The sequence below is a fragment of the Pinus tabuliformis genome, chromosome 3_2 (genome assembly GCF_031772625.1).
Source record: "Pinus tabuliformis cultivar Carrire ecotype Pingquan chromosome 3_2, CPIR1, whole genome shotgun sequence".
In the NCBI taxonomy this organism is placed as follows: domain Eukaryota; kingdom Viridiplantae; phylum Streptophyta; class Pinopsida; order Pinales; family Pinaceae; genus Pinus; species Pinus tabuliformis.
The window spans coordinates 34,395,860-34,403,829 of record NC_142302.1 but is presented as its reverse complement, the minus strand read 5'-3'; positions in this window follow the sequence as shown (position 1 = coordinate 34,403,829).

The window sequence follows — 7,970 nt, the reverse complement described above, 5'->3', positions numbered from 1 at the left end:
ACCAGGCGGACCAGGTATGTAGCAGCTTCTGGAGAAATCATTTCAACAGTGAATATAGATATTATTGTTAACTGAAAATTACAGTAGCCTAAATACAGTAGAATGGCTGTGAAAATTATTTGAAAAATATACATTCTTATATCATTATTATGCTTGCTGTAATGTTAACTGGATGACATGAGTTTGTTCATCTTAGAGGAGAGTAGGATAGCGGGCCCCAAGCTGGGGTTACCAGAACGGTAGTGAGAAAAACTCGCTGGAACTAAACACCTTAACATCTACGGTGTGAATGTTCATTAAAAGAATTTAGAAGGCCATATGAGATTATATCAAATAAGACAGTCTGCATAAACTGTGAAGCGACTATATATAAATAAATAAAAAATACACATAGACAGAGGTAACTGTTAAACCGTAAAGAACGTGAATAATCTTAAGAGAAGGTTCGAGAAAGTTATGAACCAGAACCAGACTCTACTGTATCTTTAGTTAATGAAACAACGAAAATGCAAACCGCATGATTCACCATAGTCACGGTAGCAAATGCGACAGCAGAAGGAAATCTACTGTTCAAACCAACTAAAACATTTATTCTCAGCAATAACCATAACTCTTTTATCATAAACAATACATATCGACAGTAAGGAATCTTAACAGCTCGAAAAGGAACAATATGTCGAAAACAAAACAGACAGCATACATTAGTTTTTCCTCTAAAGACAATGGCAGTTCCGCCATAGCATAGAACCCTGAGAGCACATATAAGCAACTGTGGCAATATTATAAATCACATTAACTACTTCAGAGTGACAAGTCCACAAAGCACCGGAGCCAAGGCTCTCAGAAATACAGTTTAGTCCGCTATTAAAACCTTCCGAGGAAACCCAGAAATAAAATGACATTTACAGAGTAAGTATTAATTCCAGGAAACGACGAACTGGAAATATAAACAAAATATCCATTGAAAAACAGAGAGGTCCCATATTCCACGACCCAGTCCACTAGTAGTCTTTACTACTTGTTACTCAAATAATTACAACTGGATAATGATTCATAAAAGACAGAAAGGCATCCGAGATAATTCAACTACTGGGACTGCTAAGGCACCTCCCGTGTGAAAGGAACTGACTGTTCCTCACAACCCAATAGGGCAAGCCGAGATCACAAAACCTGAGAATATGAGAATTCATGAATAGCCTCGGAGGCAAACCCTCAAGGACCCTGTCCTGGGTAACTTCGGTCAGGTTAAGGGAATCTGAAAGCCAGTGAAAGAAAAACGAGTATGTATAAATCTCGTAGCCACAACAGACAAAAGGGGAAAAACCCCAAACACCGCACCCAGGAATCAACGAGCTTGATATTGCTTACCTGATATGCAGCGAAGGAGGTCGGGTTGCCGAGGGCCCATCGTCCTACGTATTGGAAGGTTTCATCACCATAGCATCACCTTCATACACCAGAGAAATACGAGAGCTGTTAATACACATGTAAAACCAACGGAGAGACCTGTAATGAAAGAATATCATAATAGTAAAATCATGGATTTAACTGTGAGAAATGCCATTACCTGTGTGGAATAATCCCGGAAAATCGAACGAGAAACTCCTGTGTTGCAGATGAAACCTCGGTGGAGGTGTGAATGGAAGAAATACCCGGTGCGCGAAGAGACAAGCTGAACCCGGGAGCGGCGTCGGGACCAAATGAGCCGAGTGGGAACTCAAACCACTTAATAAGAACCCTAAAACCCTCTGACAGACCTCCACCCTCGGATCCAGATCGGTTGATCCACGCCGTTGAAAAGAAGCGGGAACCAAAGGCGCGAGGGACGAGGGTACGGGACCCAGCGTATTCACATGGTCGAGCAGGAGGGACAGGCCAGTTGTGCTGGGGAGCATTAAACAGCTGCCCTTAAAATTAATTGCAACCCAACAACTCAACGCCGGAATATTACTCCGGTCACATAGCAATATGCCAGCGCACTTATCGGTTGCCAAATAAATATATATAAACGATGCATACAAACAAAACTATAAACCAGACATTTGAATAGACTGTTGTTGGTACGATAAATTCCTAATGATGTTAATAGCCCGAATAAACTATATGTCATGGCAGAGTATGTGCGGAATAAAGATTATGGTAGGGTTAAATATGTAAAGATTAAAATAATATAAAATTTTATTTATATGTATCATGGGTAGGATCGTGACAAATGAGGTCGGGCTCAGCATGGTGGTCATCAACGAGGGTGAGGACACCTCCTGCTACCCCAGTAATGGAATCAAAATTGGCTTTATTCAACAATAACATCCCTACCCACATCTGTTGAAGGGTGATTGAACTAGAAGTAGAGGAGGCTTGTCGTGGGGGGAATTCCCCGTGGGCTCTTCATAATCTCCTTGTCGGCCACCTCCTCACATAAAAACGAGACCACTCTAGCGCTACCAAGAGGATTACCAATATCAATGCCCACTCCAACCATCTCTACTCCTCCCCCAGCTGTCTCTCGCAACCTAGGCATTGCTTTCCCTCTAGATATTCCCTCACCATCATCTCCTTATCCCTCTTCTTCACTCTTTGTCCCTCCTAGCTCTTCTTCGCTATCCACCATTTGCATTGCAAGGTGTAATTCCCTAGCTAGTGACTCGCAAGACACCTCTCTCTAACCCATGGACGTGCAACTTCCTAGTGATAAATTCTCTCCCCTTCACCCAAATCCATATGGTTTCTTTATCATGGAAGAACTACCTAAAGTTGGCCCCTTCGGTCCCAAAAACCCATAGGCTATTGGTCCTTCCAATGGAGAATGCTCTCAACAGTAGAATGTCCATGCTTCCTCTAGCTTACGTGGTGCTAGATCAACTTGACCGGGTCCACTAAGTTGTTGGTTTTTTTTATATGTATTGTCACCGATTTTTCTCACTATCCAATGTTAGATCAATGGCAGTGGCTCTTTATGATTTTCTCTACCCAGACCTCTTGTTTTGGTTTTGTCAGACTCTTTAACTCTAACAATGGCACTAGACTTCTACTTCAAGAGTAGATCAACTGGTTTCTCCCTCCGGGGGTAGATTGTCTCCCTTCTGCATTCTTCTATGGTGCCTTCAGGTCATGACTCTTCATGCTTATTTGCTTGTGCTCTATGTATTCCATTTTTGTTAATATAATTTAAGTCATTTGCCAACAAAAAAAAGCCTTCACAATCTTTCTCTTACAGTATAATAAAATTGAAATAAACTATATAAATTTAATTATTATTAACTCAAAAATCTATTTTAAATTTAACTTAATGGGTTTTCCTTTATATGGAAAAATGTTTACATAAATATAACTAAATTAAAATCATGATGACATTTTCACAAAATTACACAATAAGAACCATATCTAAATTCAAATATCACAATTTATTTCATCTTATGAAGTATCACGCTTTGGTAAAATAAATAAATAAATTATATTTTTGTGATTTATCATATTGAAATTTGGCAAAATAAATAAAAATTACTATATTTTTGCAACTCATTACATTGAGAGACACCCTCCAACCCAATATGGAAGAGATATTGTAATGTCGTGTCTTATACATTTTGACTTGATCAAATTACAAAAAGAATAAAATAAAAATAAATAATTAATAATAAAACATTTTGACTCAATCAATGTACATAAAAAATTAACATTAATAATTATAATTATAATTAATTATGCCTAATCCATTTTAACTCCAAATCTTTTGAGGTGCAAATCTCTTTTAAATTGAAAAGAGATTTAATACTTCTAAACATTTGGTAAATTGAGAATTAAAATAAATTACTTTCAGGCTGTATGTAATTTTTTATAATTATATTATATATTAAACTTTTTATAATATATGTAAATTTGGTTATTTATTATCATATTAATTAAATTTGTTTATTTATTAAGATATTAGTTAGTAAAATTAAAAAATATATTTTATAATATTTTCAAATTAAATATTTATTATTTAAATTATATATATTTGTATTTTTTAAATAAAATATATTAAATTTAAATTCATTTCATATATATATAATTTAAAAAAATATATATCAATAATAATATTTAAAAAAAAATACTAAATAATATTTAAATAAATTTTGTAATTTTTAAAAACATTTTAAATAAATATTATAAAATTTGTATTTAAAAATATCATATAAAAAATTTAATTAATAAATCTATTCAATTTTATTTTTGAAGTTATATTATTAAGTATATGTACATAACTTCAAGTCTTACTAGGGCAACCCTTAAATACCCCCAGGTCACTATAAGAAAGGTCAAACAATTAACCTCTTTTATTTACATCATGAAATATTCTCAAAATTTATTAATCAAAACCTCTTTTATTTATATTATGAAATATTATCAAAATTTATTATTCCAAATAAAATTCAATGAGGGGCTCCTCAAATCTGAAAGATCAGAGACAACTTTACAAACAAAAAAAAAATATGTATACATAACTATTTTAAAATTAAAAATATTTTTTTTTATTTAAATATAAATTTTAATATTAAATACAACCAAATATCTTTATATAAAAAATTTAATCATATAAAAAATTAGCAATGTTATAGCATTGATAAAATGGATTAAGATAAATTAAATTGTAATATAATAAAAATATTAATAAATATTTATTTATTTTATTTAATTGATGTGTGTATAAATAAAATATAAATATTAAAAAATTAATATGAATAGAATAGAATTGAATTTTTTTTTATAAACTATTAGTTTATACATTTTATTTTTTATATTTATTAAATATTATTTAAAAATTTAATATCAATCCAATAAAATTAACAAGTTTTTCAAAAAAAAGTACCAGTCACTTATTATAACTAACATAAAGTGAATAAAATTGGTAAATATTTTTGGAAATAGTTACCAAATATATTAAAACTAAAATCAAGTTAAATAATTTGGCAGCTTTGTTAGGTCAAAATTGCTATGAAGTAAAATTTTGAGTTCCAACTGGAACTACTGCTAAAACCATGTCTGGAAAAACAAATAAAATAGCACTGAGGTCCAATTAAATCCACTACCATAACCATGCCTTGAAAAGCAAATAACAAAGCACACCACCCTCCACAATGTCACTCATGTTCCAGCTGTATCCACTACTAAAACCACGCCTTGAAAAGCAAATAAGAAAGCACACCACCCTCCACATTTTTCTCCAATGTGTCTTGTCTTAACTATAGCCTATTATTGTTCCTATCTCGTGGATTTTACAAAAATCTCAAAGCATTTTATATTACTAGTACATTTGTATGGCACATGTTCATTTAAACAAAGGTTTAGTGGATTCGAAGGTGGTTACAAGGTTAAAACGTAGATTTTCACATAAGGGAAGGGAGCGTTAAAAACTCCCGTAAAATACATTTTTGTTAATTATTTTTTTGGTTCTACTGTTCGAGTATAATTTCAAGTTATGAGAAAATTCGAGGTTAGATTAAACATAGATCGAAAGTTATTGATCTCAACATAATTTTTATTAGTTTTATATTTAGTAAAATTAATGGGGATATAAAAGTGTCCTATTATATTAGGTTGATTTTTTTTTATAAAGTTAAATCTGAGTTAATTATTTTTTTAGTTTCAATATATCAACTTTTATATTTAGTAAAATTAATGTGGATATAAAAGTGTCATATTATATTAGGTTGATTTTTTTTATAAAGTTAAATTTGAGTTAATTATTTTTTTGTTTCAATGTTTGATATAGAGGGAGAAATTAAATTTTAATATGATTTTAAGCGATGAAAAAACTTAGGAATAGATTATTCTCATCACATATATTTTTTGAGGTTTTGTGGAGTTTATATGAGAGTGTAAAGAACCCGAGATTCATAAAAAAATAATAAGATTGATTTTTTCATTTAAATTAATTTTATTTAAAATTTACATTTTAAAGATTTTATTTTATTTTTTTCATTTTTTCCAAAAAAAATAATATTGAATATTCAAAATATTTACGTGTTTATTTTTTAAATTTAATACATCATTTATATTTTAGCATAATGAAATCAAATATTCATTATTTGATCAATATATTTACATCCAATGTGTTTCCTTTTTAAATTGGTCAAGTTAGGCATTTGTATACCTTTTTCATTTATGTTTGACATCTGTTCAAAATTTAATTGGAATGAAATGTGTGCTATTATAAATAACACGTCGTAGAAATCCTTGTTGTTGTCACCACCAAGTGTGAACTTCGGTGGGGTAACAGCGAAGGAGGGTAACAGCGAAGGAGGCTCTCATTTCCTCCTTCGATCTGGGACCCACAAATGAAACATATGAGGCAGAGGATGATTTAGTTCAGCGTTCCTGATCACTTATAGTTCATGATGAAGATGATGTCCCTCAATCTGAGAGGGTTGGGATCTGCCTCAACAAAAATATTTCCCCAATATCATATAAGATCCAACTCTTTGTCTATTGTACTACTTCAAGAAACAATGTTTTCAAAGGAGAAACCTTTGGAGATCCTGCTCTCCATATGTCCATCATGGCGGGGATGTGCATCTAATTCTAGTGGAAACTTAGGGGGGCTTGCTGCCATTTGGGACCCTTATTATTACACTTTCTAGACCTACAGTTTAAAGATTGAAATAATTCTAACTGGTCACAGTCGTGGCAAGAATAGTAGACTACACATCTTAATTCTATATGCACCATACTCTAATCGAAGGGCTTACTGGGATATGCTTGATGTTTCCGGCTTGCTGGACTTACATTCTTTGATAGTGGCAGGGGACCTAAATTTTACTCTGAATGTTGGTGAGTGTTGGGGAAACAAAGCAAATTCTGACCCCTTATCTGGTTTTTTCTCCGACCTCCTGGATAGAAAGGCTCTACATGACATTGTCCCTGCACCTTTGGGGCCTACTTGGCGCAATGGGAGGTTGGGGCCAGAGAGTATTGCCAAAAGAATCGACATATTCTTGGTGGATCCTTGGTTGTACCAGAGGCTGAATCAAATAAAATACTGGTCTTTTTATTCAGAAATATCAGACCACGAGGCCATTTTATTAGAATGGGTGGGTGAGCTGGGGTTGTTAAGATCTCATTCAAGTTCAACATGAATTGGGTCAAAGAGCCAGATTTTCATGATATGATATACCAATCTTGGGCTCAACCAGTTTTATCTGCTGCTAATGATGCCACAACGAGTTTATTGGAGAAACTCAGACGCCTAAAAACATTGGTCAAATCATGGGTCAAAAATCAGAGAGTGGAGATTAGAAAGGAACTATTATCAATTGATCAGGAAATTACAATGAGGTTGGACCCAATTTCCCCTGGCCTCTACTCCAAATTACAACATAGGCCCATCTTAGAACTGGTATCTAGAAAAGACAAAATTTTAAAGATGCAGGAGGATGAATGGTGTCTGAAAAGAAGATTAGCATGGATTAAAGGGGGAGATCGTAACACTAAATTTTTCCATGGGGTGGCATCCAAAAGAAGACAAATTAATTCAATTTGGTCTATCAAAGATGAGACTGGACATACTATGTCTACTCCTGAGGAGATTAAAGAGGCAGTTTTCCTTTTTTTCAAAAATCAATTTCTGGATGGGGGGAAGATCATATGGAAGAAAAAATGGATCTTTCTAATAGTTTCTCAAACTGGGTAACTGAGGAGGATTTTGCATTGATGGATGCCCATATGTCTGATGGGGAGGTACACCAAAAACTTAAGGAGATGGCAATGGACAAGAGTCCTAGTCCCGATGGCTGGCCTAGCGACTTCTTTCTTCACTTTTTCTATTTGATGGGGTCAGATCTGGTGGGGATGGTGGAGGTTGTCAGTATTTCCAGGTGTATCCTAGGTGCAATCAACTCAACCTTCTTAACTCTGATTCCTAAGATTTCGAATCCTAAGTCTCTTTCAAATTATAGGGCAATTTATTTATGTAATTTTGTCTACAAATT